This window comes from Schistocerca americana, chromosome 8, assembly GCF_021461395.2.
Source record: "Schistocerca americana isolate TAMUIC-IGC-003095 chromosome 8, iqSchAmer2.1, whole genome shotgun sequence".
NCBI classification, from domain to species: Eukaryota; Metazoa; Arthropoda; class Insecta; order Orthoptera; family Acrididae; genus Schistocerca; species Schistocerca americana.
The window spans coordinates 169,991,242-170,012,510 of record NC_060126.1 but is presented as its reverse complement, the minus strand read 5'-3'; positions in this window follow the sequence as shown (position 1 = coordinate 170,012,510).

Sequence of the window (21,269 nt, the reverse complement as noted above, 5' to 3'; positions counted from 1 at the left end):
CCACCTGGCTGTGTCATTTTTACATTAAACGCTTTTGGAAGATAAAAATTATCGAAATGTATTCACATTGACTTTGGCTTTACATCAAAACTTTTCAGTTGCTACAGTATCTTACTGAAATTTATATCCTGCAAAGTTAAACGAATACATTTGGTTGAAAGATTTAGACACCATCAATACCGAATGCATCAACTGAATATCACGTATAGTGAAAAATTGCACTATTATTGTAATAGCGTTATTTCGAACATACATATCCTTTACTTAATGGATTTCGAGCGTCAGATGTACAGAAACAGTAAAAAACACTATTACACAGCATATACGTGAACAATGGTTTGACATGTTGCGTGACGAACGAATGAATGCCAAAAGCAACTGCATAGTGGAACAATGAAATAATATTTATACGGGCCAATGAGCGAATCATGATTACGAACATATACATGTCTAATATAGACAGTATAGTTTGCGAGTCGGGCGTAAAACTACCGATTTTTTTCCGGACTTCATTTGAGGACATGAAAGAGTGAAATACGACAGGAGTTGCTAGCAGGAACCGATTTAACGAGGATTTACGCTAATGGAGGGAGAACATGTTCAATGAAATCTAATTGCGAGGCCTATTTTTAAGTTATCAAAGAGCGCGGGTGTTTACAAATAGTCCACAGGCGACTGCTTGGACCATTTTGTTTTTGGTTCAGTCGTTGTCAAACGAAAACATTCCACAAAGTCCAACAGCACTTTCCAAATGAAACTGCCATTCGAATACTGAAATTACACATTCAATATTGTTGCTGCAATCCGAAACGACGAATTCTTTTATATCAAGAGAAGTAGGAATTTCACACGCAGTTCCTCTGGGATAAATCTGCAGGATCTTTCCTACTGTTGTTTTGTTCAGATTATCAGAATTTAATTCTTTGTTCGGTGAGTATGTGGAATCTTTGTCGCTAGTAACAGGTTTGGAAGTAGTCAAATTTCTATAGAAATTGCAAATCAATTCAAGCTACACGACGTGCCAGGTATGAGGCCCTAACAGAATCCATTTGCCTTGATTACACTTTGGAAGCAGAACTTTTCCTAGCTCACATTATCGTGAATCTCTTGCACGCAGCTTAAGTGACACCTGTTTATAAGAACAGTAAATTAACGGATACGTAGTATTATTACAGATAAATTTCCCTGAGGTTAACCTTTTGCGGAATTCGATAAAATATCTTGTTGGAGTATTGTAATGTTTCTGGGTGAAAATAAATTTAAAAAGAAATATGAGCTACTCAGTAAACACCACGCGTTCAAGAAGGCTCACTAGCATCACTACAGGTTTCTCGAAAGCAGCAGACAGGGCTACACGGAAAGATACTCCATCTTGAAGTCTTCAGTAGTACCGAATGCTCTGGAAAACAGCTAATCATCCTTTATATCGCGGATGTTTCAGCCGGACATCCGTTACTCATTTTAAAGGGAGTCATTGAAGACTGACATAGAATTCCCACGCCTTATTGTGTATTGGCGCATTGTACATAATCCATGTTGCGAGCCTATTAAAATTACCGAAGTACAGAGGACATAAAACAAAGACTGGCTCTAGCTTGAACAGCGTTTCTGAAATACATAAATTTGTCAACATCGAACGTAAATTTAAGTGTTAGGAAAGCTTCCCTGTAGGTACTGAAGTGAAACTTGGACCATATACAGTTAAGAAAGGAAGAGACAATGAGTACTGCATAAAACACATCAGAAATAAAATTTGTGACAGTAGGGGTCGGTTGATAGGAAACATCCTGAGGCACTAGAGAATCGTCTACTGGGTAATGGAGGGAAGAATGTGAAATAAAAACTGTGGAGACCAAAAATTAAGTACACTAAGAAGGTTCAGATGGCTGCAGGTTGCAGTATTTATGCAGAGAAGAAGACGCTTGCACTGGACGGACATCCTGAGTCACTAGAGAACCGTCTACTGGGTAATGGAGGGAAGAATGTGAGATAAAAACTGTGGAGACCAAAAATTAAGTACACTAAAAAGGTTCAGATGGCTGCAGGTTGCGGTATTTATGCAGAGATGAAGACGCTTGCACTCGACGGACTTGCATGGGGAGCTCCATCAAACCACAACACTGAGTTACAGTGAACGCAAAACAGAACTTTTGCAGCATACCTAATGTCGCGTCGTACTCGTGTCTCGGTAATTCTGCTTTCAGTGTGGGCGATAAAGAAGTGCAACAAACAATAATGTAGTGGTTTTGAACTGCGAAGTCACTTTTGTGGCTGGATATACATTGTACTGTCGAAGAAGTACGACAACCGTAGCGCAGTCAGACTGCGAGGCAGTCGACGAGTTACAATTCTTAGATGAATTCGCAATTGCGAATAAGGTCATTCCATTCTAAAGCTGATGGTTGTCCTTATTCGCAATTGCTAATTCATCTAATGCATTTTATAAAGGCTGCAGTGGCCGCAGAGACTGTTCCGTTTTACACGCATACATGTCCAAAGGAACTTTGCATCGTGATCAGAATAACACAGACACTGCAATATCGTAGCTACAAGTTTTGTTGTACAGTATGTGTGATGCAACGAACTGCAATGAACGTGTTGCTCCGCTACCCCTGACAGATTTACCTGCAACAAACTTGTCCTCTGCGCAGTGGCGCGTAAAACGTTTATAACTGAAGTTGATTTCCTATTTTTTCCTTTGTCTTCGGTGTGAAAAAGGGAATACGTAAAAAAGTTGAACGGGGAAAAGGAAACGGACAGACCTCCATGTGGTGTCTGCATACAACACCTCCAGCAGTGGCAATATCTTTTTTTTATTTTCAGCTTGCCGGATCCCTGAGGAAGTGAGGCGGCATTTTGTAATTTAAGATCTACTTTAATAAATTAACGTCGTATTCACTGCCCCTTCAGCTGCATCCAGCCAAGTAATACGTAGCAGAAGACAAAAACATGCCTCAATGATTTATGCATTCCTTTCTTGTTCCTCTGACGGCTGAACAAACGACTCTAGGGCTGAAGAGCTGGCCCGGTAAATGTATTACTGCCTTCTGTGCATAACGACGACTGCATAAGAGCGCGTCATGCTAATCACAAATGCGTCTCGCAAATCATCAAGAAGCTGCAATAAGAGCACATCGTACTAGCAAGGGAGCTGCTCCACGAACGATAACGCTTTAGACTTGTAGGTTACGAAATACTGCAGAAGAATCACAGTAAAACATCTCGCACTATACAGATCTTTTTGTAAATGCAATATTCTACGTTTCTGTCATCGTTACTACTGCTAAGGGTAGCACTTGCACTCTACCTTCCCAATTAGTTTTAATAATGGCCAGCTTAATTCTTAGCCTTTTCATTTCAATCTACATTGGAATCTTCTAAGTTTTTCTACATCCAGTAACTTGACACCTACAAAGAAGGCATGTTGTCAAATTCCAATGTTTATCTAGTTTTTCGTTTGTAAAATATCTTTTTTATGGCTTTTGTGATTATATTTTATGCTTTCTGCAAATATTCTAGCCGAGGGGACTCACAGAGTTATATGTTACCTCTATCTACAGCATAACACTATGGTTATAACACTCCACGATTTCATGGGTGTACACTGCCATCTCTTTTGTCACACATTCTTGTGGAACTTTTACGTCAACAACTCTTGTAAACGAATTACCATTAAATGTTATTGTTCTTTACTTTTGATCTATGCAAACGATTGTTCTAATCAGCGTATTTAGATGGAATGTAACCATCCTCTTAAGCAGATCCAGCTTGGAATGGAGTTTAATAAAAGATTTTTTGCGTGTCCTTTAATATAGAAAACGTTCTCCATTCTGTCAGTTTCGGCCAGGCTTAAAACATTCTGAATTTGGTTTTACTTGCAATCTAATTGTAAACTCCTAGCCCAACCGCGCTATTTTGTGTGCAAGGTGTATGCGGGAGGGATGGAGACTGTTTCTCGAGAGTAACACATTATCTAGTGCCGCATATCCCGCTATTACGCTCGAATATCGCGCTACACTATTCCGTCCAGTTGTAGAGCTGTACCACCCCACTCGAAGCAGCGCCCGGGTACAGCGCTATACTCTACATTGCGAAAATTGCTCTGTATCACCCCAAATGATACCGCGTCCGAGTACACAGCTACACTCTACCGTGTGACTATTACACGGTGCCACCACATCCCAAACCGCGTTCGGTTACAGCGCTATACTCCACTGTGCTGTACTATCTTGTCCAAAACGACGTCCAGGTACAGCGCTATACTATACATTCCGGCTAATATGCTGGTTCTATCCCATACATAGGGGTGGTACTCGCGAATGGCAATCGTCGTCCCTCCCATGAACACTTTACACACAAAACAGCGTGATTGGGCTAGGAGCTTGCAATTGGATTGGAGGTACAACCAAATTTAGAACGTATGACCAGACGTGCCACCATCTTAGATTCTGAGAGTATAAAAGGACGCCTGAGAGCCGCAATTGACCAGTCTTCTGCGGTAGATGAAAATGTCAACATGGATTCCTCCAAAATGCTAAACATCCCTCAGCTATTAGAGGGAAAGATAAGACCAGCCAACGAACGCTTTGGTTTGTGGTTATTACTAGAGGACTTGGAAAATTTTGTTAATGATATTGATAATATAAATTACACCGAAAATGGTACGGTCATAACAAAGAACTTAAGTGTGCTTACACCCATTACAGATCCTTTTTGCTATAACATTATGATTGTTTAAATCTGTGATCAAGTGGACAGTGGTGCACAATTAGAGAAGGGACGATCTGTAATGTTAAAGAACATGTGTTACCTACGTAGTAAATTCTCCAAATTCTAAATACAGGAAGGTGAACCAATACATCATTTGAAAGTCGTTTTGGTTGATTCCAAGTACGTTTATGTCATGTTGGCTCTTTCGCTGCTCTATTAATAATATTTGTTTGTTAAAGGTAGAATGAAAGTTTAATTTCAAATTTTCGCTGATCATTGATTTTAAAGTTATATTAAAAAAATATTGTTTGATAAAACTGTTTTATCGATTCTCTTGTGAGGCTAAGTGGGGTCTTGAGTTTTCTGTTCAAATATTTGTGTGTACTAAAAATATGATACTTTGTTAATTGGAACTTTGTTCATTGGAACGTCATTATATATTCTTGTAAAACCCAGCACTACCACTCCGTTCCTACGTCACAGAAACCATTTATAGGAAATATAAATATCCTGTGGTTATAACATATAATGTGGAATTAGCTGACGTTAAAATGGATATACTAATGTAAGAGCTGCCTGGAGTGTTGCAGCAACTACATGTAGACGAATATTACTTTTTGGATTTGGACAAAACGCAAAACTTTACCGGAATTTTTAATAAAATGGAGATGTGCGACTACTCAGTATCAAACCACTACTTCTACATGGAAGGAGGCTGCCGGGGTAACATCATTGTGATTGTGGGCAACGAAAAGACAGTTGGAATAGACGGGGATGACCTTCAATTGTAAAGATATATGATACATTTGTATGTCATATCACAAGCCCAGGTGTGAACAAAGTTATTGGTAACCATCTTACAGATTTTATAAAGTATGCACGTTTTTTAGCCAAGAACTACGAGAAACATCTACGTTCTCCTTGGCTAAATAACTTGGTATTATCAGACTGGAAGATACAATATACATTACGGAATGGATCGTGTATTTCACCCTGTGCAAGGCATTTTAGGTCTTTTAAATTCTAACGAACAGTATTTACGATATGCTTCACTGTACTCTGTGCCAATAACATTCATGTGGTGCCAGCTAACTGAAAACTTACATAGTGGCTGCTGTGTGGTGTTTAACACCGTCGTGCAGTTCGTCTACTGGGGTAAAAGGAATTCCCGAAAACTGACTGGTGTATGCAGCCTAGACTGAGTAAAGCTTAGAATTTATGTTGTGTCTGCATTCTACACCAAAGTGCTGTATTAAGGCAGGAGAAACATATTTCTCCCCGTTCAGGACGATATTCTCCATAATACCGTCAGATACACATACCGCCGATTTAGGACTGGTAGCCACAAATAATGTTATTCTACAAGTGCTAAGAAAAAGAGTACATCCATCACGCAGACTTAAGCCATTCCGCATTAAAGAAATTACTCTTTTATGTGCAGTTAATGTGGTCTGTAATACGATAAATGAAACTGAAAATAGAAGAGAACGAAGCTAGAAAACGAAAAATGGAAGACATGGTGAAGACAGTTGCCACAAAGAATGAGTGTAAAATGCTATTGGAAAAAGAAACACCTACTGCTGACGTCCAAGCAAGATTCACATATTGCTTTAAACGCAGGGCTGGCCATGGCGACAGCCGCAATCTGTATCGAGGAAAGCCAACACCTTATTGGAAGCCGGCCAGTGTGGCCGAACGGTTCTAGGCGCTTCAGTCTGGAACGGCGCGACCGCTACGGTCGCAGGTTCGAATCCTGCCTCGCGCATGGATGTGTGTGATGTCCTTAGGTTAGTTAGACTCATTAAGTCCTTCCTGGTTCTGCCTTGCTCTGAACCCACTATCCAACATGCTAAATAATACAAATCATGGATACAACATTACTGGAACATACCCACACAAAATCACACGTTTGCTATACATGGATGATCTAAAATAACTGGCAGCAACAAATCAACAACCCAACCAATTACTAAAGATAACAGAAGTATTCAGCAATGATATAAATATGGCTTTTGGAACAGACAAATGTAAGAAAAATAGCATAGTCAAGGGAAAACACACTAAACAAGAAGATTACATATTGGATAACCACAGCGACTGCATAGAAGCGATGGAAAAAACAGATGCCTATAAATATCTAGGATACAGGCAAAGAATAGGAATAGATAATTCAAATATTAAAGAAGAACTAAAAGAAAAATATAGACAAAGACTAACAAAAATACTGAAAACAGAATTGACAGCAAGAAACAAGAGAAAAGCTATAAATACTTATGCTCTACCAATATTGACCTACTCATTTGGAGTAGTGAAATGGAGTAACACAAACCTAGAAGCACTGAATACACGTACACGATCACAATGCCACAAATATAGAATACATCACATACATTCAGCAACAGAAAGATTCACATTAAGCAGAAAGGAAGGAGGAAGGGGATTTATCGACATAAAAAACCTACATTATGGACAGGTAGACAATTTAAGAAAATTCTTTATAGAACGAGCAGAAAGTAGCAAAATACACAAAGCAATTACTCATATAAATACATCGGCTACACCACTGCAATTTCATAACCACTTCTACAACCCTTTATATCACATAGCATCAACAGATACGAAGAAGGTAAATTGGAAAAAGAAAACAGTACATGACAAGCACCCGTATCATCTAACACAGCCACACATCGATCAAGACGCGTCCAACACATGGCTAAGAAAAGGCAATATATACAGTGAGACGAAAGGATTCATGATTGCAATACAGGATCAAACAATAAACACCAGATATTACAGCAAGCATATTATTAAAGATCCCACTACCACGACAGATAAATGCAGACTTTGAAACAACAAATAGAAACAGTAGATCACATCACAAGCGGGTGTACAATACTAGCAAATACAGAATACCCCAGAAGACATGACAATGTAGCAAAAATAATACATCAACAACTTGCCATACAACATAAACTAATAAAACAACACGTTCCCACATACAAGTATGCACTACAAAATATACTGGAGAATGATGAATACAAATTACACTGGAACAGAACCATTATAACAGATAAAACAACACCACATAACAAGCCTGACATCCTACTCACCAATAAAAAGAACAAATTAACACAACTAATCGAAATATCCATACCCAATACAACAAATATCCAGAAGAAAATAGGAGAACAAATTGAAAAATTCATCCAACTGGCTGAGGAAGTCGAGGACATGTGGCATCAGGATAAAGTTGACATTATACCAATTATACTATCAACTACAGGAGTCATACCACACAATATCCACCAGTACATCAACGCAATACAGCTACATCCAAACTTATATATACAACTACAGAAATCTGTAATTATTGATACATGTTCAATTACCCGAAAGTTCCTAAATGCAATGTAACATTTAACGTACAGTTAAAAGGAAGTCACGCTTGGTCAAGATCCGCGTCACATTCCATTTTTAACCAGACATAACGTCTGAGAAAGGAAAGAATAATAATAATAATAATAATAATCATGTAACTTCATTTGCCGGCCGGTGTGAAATTTATTATTTTAATTCTGCCGGCCACTGTGGCCGGGCGGTTCTAGGCGCTTCAGTCTGGAACCGCGCGACCGCTACGGTCGCAGGTTCGAATCCTGCCTCGGGCATGGATGTGTGTGATGTCCTTAGGTTAGTTAGGTTTGAGTAGTTCTGCGTTCTAGGGGACTGATGACCTCAGATGTTAAGTCCCATAGTGCTCAGAGCCATTTGTAACTTCATTTTGCCGAAATAGCAGCTTTGGAATTATCCCTCGTAAACCAGTTACTATTTTATTACTTCACAGCGAACCAAATGTTATGCATCATTAAAATGAAGAGAATGTGGAGAAGAGAGTGGGGGAGGGGAGATATGCAGATTCCATATTGAAATCTGTACACAGCAGCACTAGAGAAAGTCTTCTCATAGTTTGAGAGAAAGAAGGAAGTATGTGTTTTCATGGAACGCACCTGAATAACCTTCATTTCCATCATGACAATGTAACATTTGTATTTAGTCTATAAAGGTTTTAACAATTCAGGGAATACTTAATTTTGAAGATAAAAATTATAAGTAGATAAGTATATTGACACGAAAACAAATATGAATGTAAAAAGTTATCGACTTCTACTGGGTAACTAAATAGCGTTGTCAAAATTTAACTTCTTAGGTGGCTGAAAGGGAAGATTTGGAATCAGTGTTTTCTGTCAGTGGACTTCTAATTTAGTACCGGTCAAAACCTAAGTGTGGTTCAGCGAGGAGTGGAGAGTTGTTAGGAATCATTACTAGAGACAGAAGAAACATCAAATGAGTAAGTATACATATTCCACCGTCCGTAAAAAGAGCATCACCAAGAAGAATAGTATATGACATATTGAGTCTACATACTATGGTACGAGAGAACAATACATGATTAAATTTATTGTCTATTTTAGGGTATACGGGGTATGGCTTTATTACATAGAAATACTATCGCTGGCAGCAACGATAGATCTCATACGACTGAACATGGAATCATGCAGAGCTTGTATAGCAGGTATGTATGAGTCGCTTCATAGTGCTTCAACTGTCAGAGTTCATTAATTGTAACGGCTTACGAGTTGTGATGTGAAAGTCTCTCGATAGTCCATGATTGGATTTCTTGTAGGTGCGAGATCTGGCGAAAGGGCTGGTCGGGATGACAGTCGCCAAGACCTTATTGGAAGCATGGCGTCTGGCGGTATCTTTAGGAAAGATTACGTTATGAAGACCATGAAAATAGGGTACAACCACGACCTTAACACGTCAGAAAAATAATGCATACTCTCCAGTTTAGTGGTTATACGAAGCGCAGATGACCGTGTTGTGTACCCAATGGCACCACTTACCATCAGGCCAATTGCTCAGCCATATGGTGATGGAGAATGCAATCTGGAGTTCGTTCTCTCGGAATTTCACACGCGAATGGGTCCTTCATGATTCTGTACGCAGAACCGGGACTTTTCAGAAAAGACGACGTGATGCCACTGCTGTATCCAGTCCCGCCGTTGGAGCTATTCTCTTTGCTCTCGCGTCAGGGGAGCCACAACAGTCGTCACCACAGTTCGTGATGCTCAAGATGATGCCGCACTGCTCGACTGGATACTTGGCTTGCTACAAAGTATCTCATTTCATGACTAAAGGTAAGTAACGTGGCTGTACCATCCTTCTCGGCAGATCGAACAATTTAACATTCCTCTCGGACATTCTAAATCCTCTACGGTGGTGATTTCCTGAACCCATCGGTCATAGAATACTGAGCAACGCGGGCAGCGGTATTCCCGAACGAGAAACCGTGGTGCCGACGGGCCACGATTCTGCTGCTGTCGAATGTCGACATATGGCGGTAGACGTACCTATTTTTAATCGAGACATAACACAATCTTTTCCGAAACAATAAACATTGAAACTCCATTTCTGAATGAGATTTCTTTCCTTCCACACATAGTGTACAAGAGGACTTCAAGTTAGTGGCATGTTAGAATGATAGGCCGAAAAATTTTATTGAATGCTGCTCTTCATTCCAAAGTTACACAGTTACATGACGCTATTATTCAACATAGTCATCACGTATCATTAAACGAAAGTCTGAAAGTTCTACCAGTGGTTCAGTTGGCCCGTCGTAGAAATCCGATTCTAGGTCACAGAGCGATTCGAGAACCGTTTTGTCAACGTCCTCGTCCGTGGAAAATCTAGAGTGCTACGAATTAGTTCCTCTTTTGTCTGGACACTGTCATCTGTGGTCAAGATCGCAGGCGTTCCTTCCCGATATGCGTCATCCACGCCTGCAGAGACTTTGTGAAATTGTTGGCACGATTTCATTGCAGCTGGACGAGACACTGCAGTTGGCGCATATAGAGCCAGAATTTCACGATGAATATTTGTGCAATTTTAAAGTTTCCTCCTCAAAAATCGTACTGTCTCGCGTACTTCAGCTTTGTTGTACGTTGTCAGTTGCCAAGGCATTTCATTCGCACACTGTGATGCATCTGTTACATACTGCAGTAGAACTGTGTCCGCGGGAAACCCGGGAGATGCACTGTTTTCTGAAAACGCAGTGGCTTTGGCTTGAGACGACAGGGGTAGCTTACTTTTTCAAGTTCCATAGTAGATGGCTGTTTGTAGTCCCCTCATAAATGGCTGTTACTCTTACCTAAATAGTGCAGATGCACGGAAATCCTAATTATTTACAAATCCAAGTACGCTGTTCGTATTATGCCACTCTGACGTTGTTGCATGCCCTCTCGGAGTGCTGCCACTCTAGTAACAAAACGTTTAGTTCATCTGCTGTCCAAAACTAATATCAGTCGGGTGTGCCTCTCACGCCGTTGTCATATCACTGACGTTAGCGTCCGTCAACAGCTCACGGAATACACGGTGGAAATGGAAATGTACCAGTGAAACAGACCAGAGACGCAGCAGTGGGCGCTATTTGAGGATACCCACTGGTATTGACACGCAGCTGTCAGCTAATATCACGGACAGACTTGGAACGCCAGCGCCGACGGTGGCTGTTAAGCGGGCTATCCATTAGCCAGGTAATTCGACGGTCACAGCTTCAACAAACGTGGCCCCATGTGGGGTGAGTTTACTGCGACCCCACGTGTAGCGCGAACCCACGGCAGCCCATCTCAAGTGGCCGTATCCACTAATGCAGAGCCGTTAGCGTCACATGTGTTTCATGTTGGATAATTCGCTCTCTATCCAGTCGCGCAAATAGAAGGTGTACAAAGTAGCGTGTTAGAACTATTTATCTATAGATATCGGAGATGCTATACCGTATTCACATAAAAACATGCACCCAAAATTGTGGGAACGATCTATTAACAGAAGTAAACAATGTCAAAAAACTGGAAATGGTCTCCTACTGTTGTTAACTTGAGTCCTATCACATAGTCTATGGTTGATGGTGTCCCTAAAGTTACTTTCTTTGTAGAACTTTATTAAAAGTCTAAAAGCTTAATCCAGATTGTTAACTATGAACATCTTTGTATGAAGAAACCGAACGGGAAATCGCGCATTCTACGACGTTTTATTTTTCACTTTGTCTCTCTCTCACTCTCCGGTTTTCTCTCACCGTCTCGCTTCCTGCCAGTTTTTCCTTCGTTCTCTCATTGTCTCATCTTCATCTTCCTTCCATAATTCATTCACTCGCTTTCTGTCACATTTTCATCTCTTTTCCCCATCCCTTTCTTTACCTCTCCCTCTTCCTTTGTTTCTCCATCCCTCTTGCCCCCTTCATTTGTAATTCTTGCTCATCCTGTCCTCATCTACATCTATACTCTTACCGTAAATGCGAAGTGCATGACAGAACGTACTTTTTCTTATACTCCACGTTAAGAATGGAGTATGGGAAAACTATTCGTACACTTCTTTCAAACTGTTATTTGCATAACTTGTTTACGCATTCTCTACGAAAAATATTCGTTTTCTGAACAGCGCCTTCACGAGATCTTTGGCGTCTTACTTCCAGTGTAAGCCACTGAAAACATCTGAACAATTTTGTTAAACTGTCTCAATAATGAGTATCATTTTAGCGACCGCCCTTCTTTTCACCAACTCGACTTCCCGTGTTAGGCCGATCTAATGTATACACTTAAGCAATAATCAGGTTTGTGGACAAAATACACACTACTGGCCATTAAAATTGCTACACCACGAAGATGACGCGCTACAGACGAGAAATTTAACAGACAGGAAGAAGATGCTGTGATATTCAAATGATTAGCTTTCCAGAGCATTCACTCAAGGCTGGCGCCGGTGGCGACACCTACAACGTGCTGACATGAGGAAAGTTTCCAACAGATTTCTCATACACAAACAGCAGTTGATCGCCGTTGCTTGGTGAAACGTTGTTGTGGTGCCTCGTGTAAGGAGGAGAAATGCGTACCATCACGTTTCAGACTTTGATAAAGGTCGGATTGTAGCCTATCGCGATTACGGTTTATCGTATCGCGACATCGCTGCTCGCGTTGGTCGAGATCCAATGACTGTTAGCAGAATATGGAATCGGTGGGTACAGGAGGGTAATACGGAACGCCGTGCTGGATCCCAACGGCCTCGTATCACTAGCAGTCGAGATGACAGACATCTTACCCGCATGACTGTAACGAATCGTGCAGTCGCGTCTCGATCCCTAAGTCGACAGATGGGGACGTTTGCAGGACAACAACCATCTGCACGAATAGTTCGACGACGTTTGCAGCAGCATGGACTATCAGCTCGGAGACTATGGCTGCGGTTACCCTTGACGCTGCATCACAGAGAGGAGCGCCTGCGATGGTGTATTCAACGACGAACGTGGGTGCACGAATGGCAAAACGTCATTTTTTCGGATGAATCCAGGTTCTGTTTACGGCATCAGGATGGTCGATACGTGTTTGGTGACATCGTGGTGAACGCACATTGGAAGTGTGTATTCGACATCGCCATACTGGTGTATGACCCGGCGTGATGGTATGGGGTGCTATTGGTTACACGTCTCGGTCACCTCTCATTCGCATGGACGGCACTTTGAACAGTGGACGTTACATTTGAGATGTGTTGCGACCCGTGGCGCTACCCTTCATTCGATCCCTGCGAAATCCTACATTTCAGCAGTATAATACGCAACCGCATGTTGCACGTCCTGTACGGGCCTTTCTGGATACACAAAATGTTCGAGTGCTGCCCTGGCCAGCACTTTCTCCAGATCTCTCACCAATTGAAAACGTCTGGTCAATGGTGGGTGAGCAACTGGCTCGTCACAATACGCCAGTCACTACTCTTGATGAACTGTGGTATCGTGTTGAAGCTACACGGACAGCTGTAACTGTAAACGATATCCTCCAAGCTCTGTTTGACTCAATGCCCAGGCGTATCAAGGCCGTTATTACGCCTAGAGGTGGTTGTTCTGAGTACTGATTTCTCAGGATCTATGCACCCAAGTAGCGTGAAAATGTAATCACATGTCAGTTCTAGTATAATATATTTGTCCAATGAATACCCGTTTATCATCTGCATTTCTTCTTGGTGTAGCAATTTTAATGGCCAGTAGTGTATTTTCTCAGTAAGCTGCCAATGAATCGTAACTTGCCATTTACTTTACATACAACTAAATGTATATAGTCATTTCATGTTGCTGTGACTCATTACTCCTATTAGATTTCGTGAGGTGTGCAACTTCGTATTTCTCTGATAGTACTAGTGACCACTCTTTGAACTAGACTGATATTCTGTCGACATCTTACTAGACAGAAACGCCTGAGATTGTGGTTATGTTGTCCGTTTTTTCATTGAGATTTAACACCAACATTAAGTGCTCTATTATATTACGCTGGGTCACATCATATATCACGTTAGCGTCTTCTGCCAGAATATTTTTGACACAATTGAATGGTGTTCTAATCTCCCATCATTCATGTACTATGTTATTACGTAGCTTCCAAGCGAGTAATTTCCTTTCCTATTACACTTATGGTACGTCGGCTGACTTACACATATTCATAATTGGTTCGGCTGCACGAGTGTTTCTTTACGAGTAGTCCTGTCAACGAAGGAAAAGTAGGGGAAGAAACAGCGCAATCGCAACATTTTTGTACAATAGAAAGGGGTGTCATACACATCATACTAAAAATCCTCATCGGAATATTGTGAGTGTGGAGGTGAATGCGCATTCAATGGTCGCTTTTTAAGGTCTTTTATTGAATGATTCGAAAACCGCCGCCTCTAATGTTTCCCAGTACATAATTAAACTACATTAAAATTTATACAGAACAGGTCCTATTCATTTTGTCTCTAGGACTAATAGTACGCGCGTTCGTAGATTATCAATGGTAATGTTTTAATGGAGGAAAATTAGTGTTTATTGTTATCTGAAATCGGTTAATAACAAATATTAAGTGTGTGTACCACGATTATGGGAAGTAGATACACGTTAGGTGACAAATTAGGTTCTGAGGGTATAACAGGATGGAGGGGGCCGGGGTGGAGGGTTTAGGTGAAAGCCCACTCTCTCCACCCCACTACGTCACAAGAAGGAACTGCAGGGTGTTTCACAAAGTTATGCTGGGCCTCCAGAGCGCACATTAAGAAACAATGGTAACGTAGGTTATTAAATGTAGTTTAACTTTGTATTGGGAAACATTTTCTTGCGTAATAGCGTCATTCAAGAAAAACCTAAAATAGTGTCCTTTGACCGCACCCGCACATTCACGCCCCGCCGATGAGGATTTTTAGTATCTTGTTCATGACACTCCCTTCTTATCATTGCACGAAAATTTGTAACTACAGGATTTTTCCCCCTATTCGACTTCTTTTGGTGTTCGTTGACTGGGTCATGAGGTCTTTGGGGGACGAGTGGCTTCGTCCAAAACGTCTACAGAAGTGTGGTCGCCACACTTGGCTATCTGTTTGGGAAGGAACACAAAGAGTTCTGCTTCGGTCTATTCCATTAGGCTCCTTTGAACTGAAGACATGATGTGCCAACGAGCGTCGTTGCATCAATATTTACTGAAAGAGTGGGAACCATGCATGAATACAGAAATCAGCTTGTATTGACGAAGTGATTATAAAAAGCAAATACAGTTCCGCTCTATGCACCTACTCTGTACCACAAGGTAATGTATATATTTTACTATCTACCGAGCTATAACGGTACAGTATGGTTGCTTATACAATGTCTTCGAACGATTATCAGGGTGAAAGTCGCAATTACGATCGAGGTGGGGCACATAACGATCTGCTTACGTTTTGTTTCTGATTCGTGGTCGTGTTTAGCAGTCCGATATCTTAGTCACCAAAAGATTTTACGTTTTATGTGTTTCTTTTTCCAAATCCTCTTGGTATAGCAGGCCTTCGTATTTTTGAGCTGAGAGCATAACGTACAGCATGTAACACTAATCTGATTGTGCTTTGTAGAATCCTTGTGCTTTTCGGGATTAAATAATAATAACGCAATTCGAAAGAAATTTTCATGTCTTTATTTATATTAAGTTTCTTTCGTCAATTTAATCAAACTACTTTTGCCAGATTTTCGCTAGGTTTGCACTGATGTCTTACGCACAGGTAATTATAGATATATTTCCGTTCTTTAATTCGAACTATAGTTCAATTTGGATACCGTTCTGCTCTGAGCAATTTATTCAGGTACCAAGATTTTCTTATCAATAGTAAATTATTTCCAGATTACGGAAGGTAACAGCTATTTCGTCGTCTCGTGATTATGCTCTGTGGCAACGTTATCGTAATAGATAACCACAATAGTTAGCAGATCATTTCAGATGCCAAGTCAGTTTCCAATACGTTGCGTATGCGTGTCTGTGATGGGTTGTTCCTGAGGCTAGTAAGATGAATTATTCCTGAAGCTAGTAAGACCGCAAAATAATATTATTTCATTTGCACTTTATTCACACCTAAGGAGGATATTTTTAATCAAGGCAATTTCAGGTGAAACTTTAACGTCCACTTCTATTAATTCATTTAATTTAACACACCTTGTACAAAGTGATAAACATAGTTCTGCACTCCAGGTCAATGTGTTACCTTGAGAATTCTGGAGCACGACGGTTCATATCTCGATTCGACCATCCAGATATGTTTTCCGTGATTTCCATAACCCCTCCATGAACCATGGACCTTGCCGTTGGTGGGGAGGCTTGCGTGCCTCAGCGATATAGATGGCCGTACCGTAGGTGCAACCATAACGGACGGGTATCTGGTGAGAGGCCAGACAAACGTGTGGTTCCTGAAGAGGGGCAGCAGTCTTTTCAGGAGATGCAGGGGCAACAGTCTGGATGATTGACTGATCTGGCCTTGTAACACTAACAAAAACGGCCTTGCTGTGCTGGTACTGCGAACGGCTGAAAGCAAGGGGAAACTACAGCCGTAATTTTTCCCGACGGCATGCCACTTTACTGTATGGGATAGAGTAGCATGGAGAGCTGCGTCAAACCAGTCTCAGGACTGAAGACCACAACAACAACAACAACAACAACAACAACAACGATTTCCATAAATCACTTAAGGCCGAAATCGCGATGGTTCCATTGAAATGGCACCGCCGGTTTCCTTCCCCATCCATCCCTAATCAGAGCTTGTGCCCCATCCCTAACAACCTAGTTATAGACGGAACATTGAAAAATTATCTTCCTTTCTTCCTTGTTCCTTAAGAAGAATTATCGCGGTTTGTACTAAATGCTTTTCCACCACCGAATCAACCTAATTTCGTTTGCTCTGAGAATATCATATGTGAAGAGATCGTATTTGAGTATCTTATCATAGATGTTTTCTGAACTCAAGCTGACATTCATAGAGAAGGTTATTTTGTTCCATGTAATTGGTAATGTTTTACCTCAGAAAGTTTGTTCTAGTATTCTGCCACAGATATATGTGTGTAATAGAGGACAGTGGCTTCTTTAGCATCAGTTGTACTTAGTTGTTTTTTGGATGAGAGTGGCATGCACTCTTTTCCTTTATCGGGGCTCTTACCTCTACTCAAAATATCTGCAACAAATTGTGAGCAGTAGTGGAATTTCCGTATAGTAGTGGTATTGATTTTGAATAACTGTAAGAACCATCTATGTTCCTTCGTGAAGAAATCTATGAAGACCGGATAGAACATTTCGTCCTTTCTTTTCCTACTGTCTGTCCCCAAGTTTCTGGACATTCGTTTTTACACATGTGACGGCTTAACATATCACCATAAGTTATTGGGCTTTTGGGTCGGGTCATACGATAATATTCTACTATGACAGTTGTTGAAGGCTTCACGCATTACCGCTCTGGTAGCAGAGAGCGTTTAAATTAACATCAACTTGTCTGGAGTTCCACGCTTTGTTTTGTACCCATTACTCAGCAGGCTTTCTTTCTTAGAAATTTCCTGATGTTGTTTATGTACCTACGAGGATCTCTACCCTCTTTGTCTACTATTCGTTTCAACTTGAACCTCATTTCCTCTGTATGGTCATAGGCTGGATGGAATGATCCTAGATCCAGCGTGCAAATATGATAAATGAGATAATCTTCTCCTTCGGCAATTTAGTGAGTTTGTAAAGGTTTCTAGCGCACTGTAGGTTGATGCCGATTGTTGCTACAAATACATTGTGGTCCCTGGTCCTCGTCTCGATGTGAACATTCGGAAAGGCATAGTTTCTGTTTGTTGTTAGTGTCTCTACTAAGATAATGGATAGAGCACTTTTCCTTCCGCTTCAGGTATTTTACAGGGAAAATCTAAAGTAAAATAAGGTCCACTATAACGCTGAATGAAAATTAAACGATATGAAAAGAGTGATGAGCGGGATAAAGCTAGACTTGTTGGAGATTAGTGAAGTAAAAGTGAAAGACGACAGAAATGTCTACTCAAATAAATGTAGGATAACAACAGCAGTATCAGTGAATGGAGTAGCAGGTATTGCCATTGTTAAGAGCAGAAAAATAGGTGAAAGTAGAGTTACTACAACGAAGACAATGAACGATTTATTATTATTCTGAAGACTGAAACCAGAGCAATACTGACCACTAGTATACAGGTACACATGCTCACGTCACAAGCTGATGTTAAAGAAACCGAGAAAACTTGTGAGTAAATGGAGGAAATGATAAAGTATGAAGAGGAGAATGAAACTGACTGTCCTTGACTTTTAGACTGTTGTTATAGGGATTGTAATGGAACGTGGAGATACTACAGCAGTGGTGTAGTGAAATGAAATAAAAGGGGAGAAACACATCTGAAGATATAACACGGATTTTGTATCCTTATGTTCTTTTTCCACAATCACAAGAAAGGCAGATATACTTGGAAGAAAGACACAGGGAGATAAACTAGTCAAGAGGGCATGAAATAAAATATTGGAAATGACATGCAGAATATGAAGAAAAGAAATTCTAGGACGTGAGCAATAGCATCAGTAATATTGGTGAGAGTATTTAAATAGACAAGGAGTAAAATCGACAGTGGCTAGAGGAAGATATAGCTTCCCTGAAGGGAAATGTACTTGTGTTCGTGGTCCTGAAGTATGATAGAAGAACAGGAGGAATTTGATATGAGAGAATTCGGTTACTCTGTAATGCGATCAAATCTGAAAGGCGGTGAACAACCTGCCCAAACAGGGCATCAGGAATCGATGTTACACCTTCGGAATAATCTGTATCTGTTTGGCTGTTGTAAATGGGTCATCTGTGCTTATATCAAAATCTACGAAATGGATGAGTCATCACGACATTTTCGAAGAAGTGTTATCATCACATTAATACCATGGCACGTGCAGAGTAGGGCGAAAACCACCCAACCATAAGTTCAACAAATCGTGCTTCTAAAATATTGACGAGCATAAATGTGTCGAAGAATAGAGAGAAACCTAAGACAGACCGGACGAAGTTTACTTTCGTTTCAGAAAGGAAAGAGAAACAGTCATGACATTGAGTTTAGTAACGGAGGAGACTCAAAATATCTCCAAGCACTTGTGGACCCCTGACTGTGTAAAGTCGGATAAGACGTCCGTATACGTTTGAAGATTTAGACTAAGTGACAGAGGTTGCCGTTAATTTACAACAGCTACGATACAAAACTGAAAGTAACACAAGCAGGAGGTCAAGAAAGACAGGTCTTTGTGGAAAACGAGTAAGACAGGATTGCAGCTCGTCATAACTACTGTTCGACTCGTGCCTCGTATGTAGAAGTCGCAATGAAGGAAACGAAACAAAATTTCGGAATAGTGATAAAAGTGAAATGGGAACAGGCATCAACGATAAAGTTTACAGAGGACGTGAACCCTTTAGTCTGATGCAAGGAAGGCTTAGAAGACATAGTAATAGGAAGAGACAGCTAATGTAGTAGATAATATGGCTTAATGAGTAAAGAGACCAAGAGGAAGGCGTGATAAAGTGGCAGAAATAAGGATAACGACTTGCTTTTTGAAAATTGGAACGACACAGTAGTGTACGAGAGAAAAGAATACTGCCATCTACGGGGCACGGCTACACACGATGGCCAAAGCAAGGAAGATAATAGTTGTCGACTGGCACAGGGGAAGAATGAGTTTTTGAAGTAATGAGCTCTGTTTGTAATGAGATCGACATAAGACCATAAGACAGAAGCTCTAGAGAATGTACAATATCTAATCAAAATCATCCAGACAGATATTAGTGGACAATAGTAAAGGATGTGTCAACCCTTCCCCTTTATAATGTTTTGAGGTATGTGGGTGCACTTTCAGTGAGGTGTCTGAATGTTTGTGGAGGACACAAGGACACAGTGAGGCAAAATGTGTTCATATCCTTCCGAATTTAGCGTTTACTTAAGGGCAATAAGGGGACAACATTCTAATTGTGGTAACCATCCGATTCCTTAACGCCACCTCTTCCTTTCTTCACTGTAGGCATTATCGATGACGGCAGGTAACGTTCATCACTCATTCGCCATACTCAGACCCTTCCATCGGATTCCTGCAAGGCATAGCGTGATTTATTACTTCAAATCTCTTCTCTCCAGTCATCGACTGTCCAGAGGTATCGCTCTTTGCACCACCTGAAGCATCGCTTAGTACAGACCACAGAAACATGTGGCTTATGAAGAGATGCTCGAACATTGTACCTCACTTTTTGTACTCTTTCCGCATGGTAACTGTGCTAGGTGGACTGTTGGTCTGCTGGTACCACTTTGGAACTCACGAGGGATTCGTTCCGCTAATTTCACGCGATTTTTTCAACCACACTTCACAGTGTTCGACGGTTAATGTCCGTCGACACATGAGGTGTGCGTGCATCTTCGCGTTTCCATTTCACAGTCACATCACCAACAGTTGATCTGGACATGTCTAGATGAAATGAAATGTCCCAAATCGATTTGGTACTTAAGTGTCGTCCAATGACTAGTCAACATTCTAAGTCATTGAGCCCTGCTGACTGACCCAGTTTGTCGTTACTGCTTATTTACTGATAGAAAAATACTCTCTTCCTCCTTTTATACTGGCAGTTCCGCCTCTAGAGACATCTAGTGGTCGATTCGGCATTACATATGGGTGTCTGGATTCTTTCCATCAGATAGTGTACATTGTACAGGACAGAAAAAATAAAGCTCGGATGGAAAAAAGTAAATGCTCCTTAAGACAGGCAACTCAGATCACATCATCAGTGGACGAGGCATAAGATTTAATTCACTCGAAGGTAAGAAAAGAAAAAAAAAATCACCACAAAAGAATTATACGAACGCGAAGAAACAAATCATTAGAATTTCAGAAACGATCGACGGTTTATTGAAGAGAGAGAGAGCTTCACAAATTGAGCAAGTCAGTATCAAGTTGGTCTTCCTCTGGCTGTTATACAAGCTGTTATTCGGCTTGCAACTGATTGACAGAGTCGTTGAATGTCCTTCTGAGGAATCTAGTATCAAATTCTGCCGAACTTGCGCGTTAGATCCGTCAAAATCTCGAGCCGGCTGGAGGAACCGTCCCATAGTTCTCCAAATGATCTTATTTGGGGTGAGATCCGGCAAACGTTTTGGCCAAGGCAGCGTTTGGCAAGCACAAAGA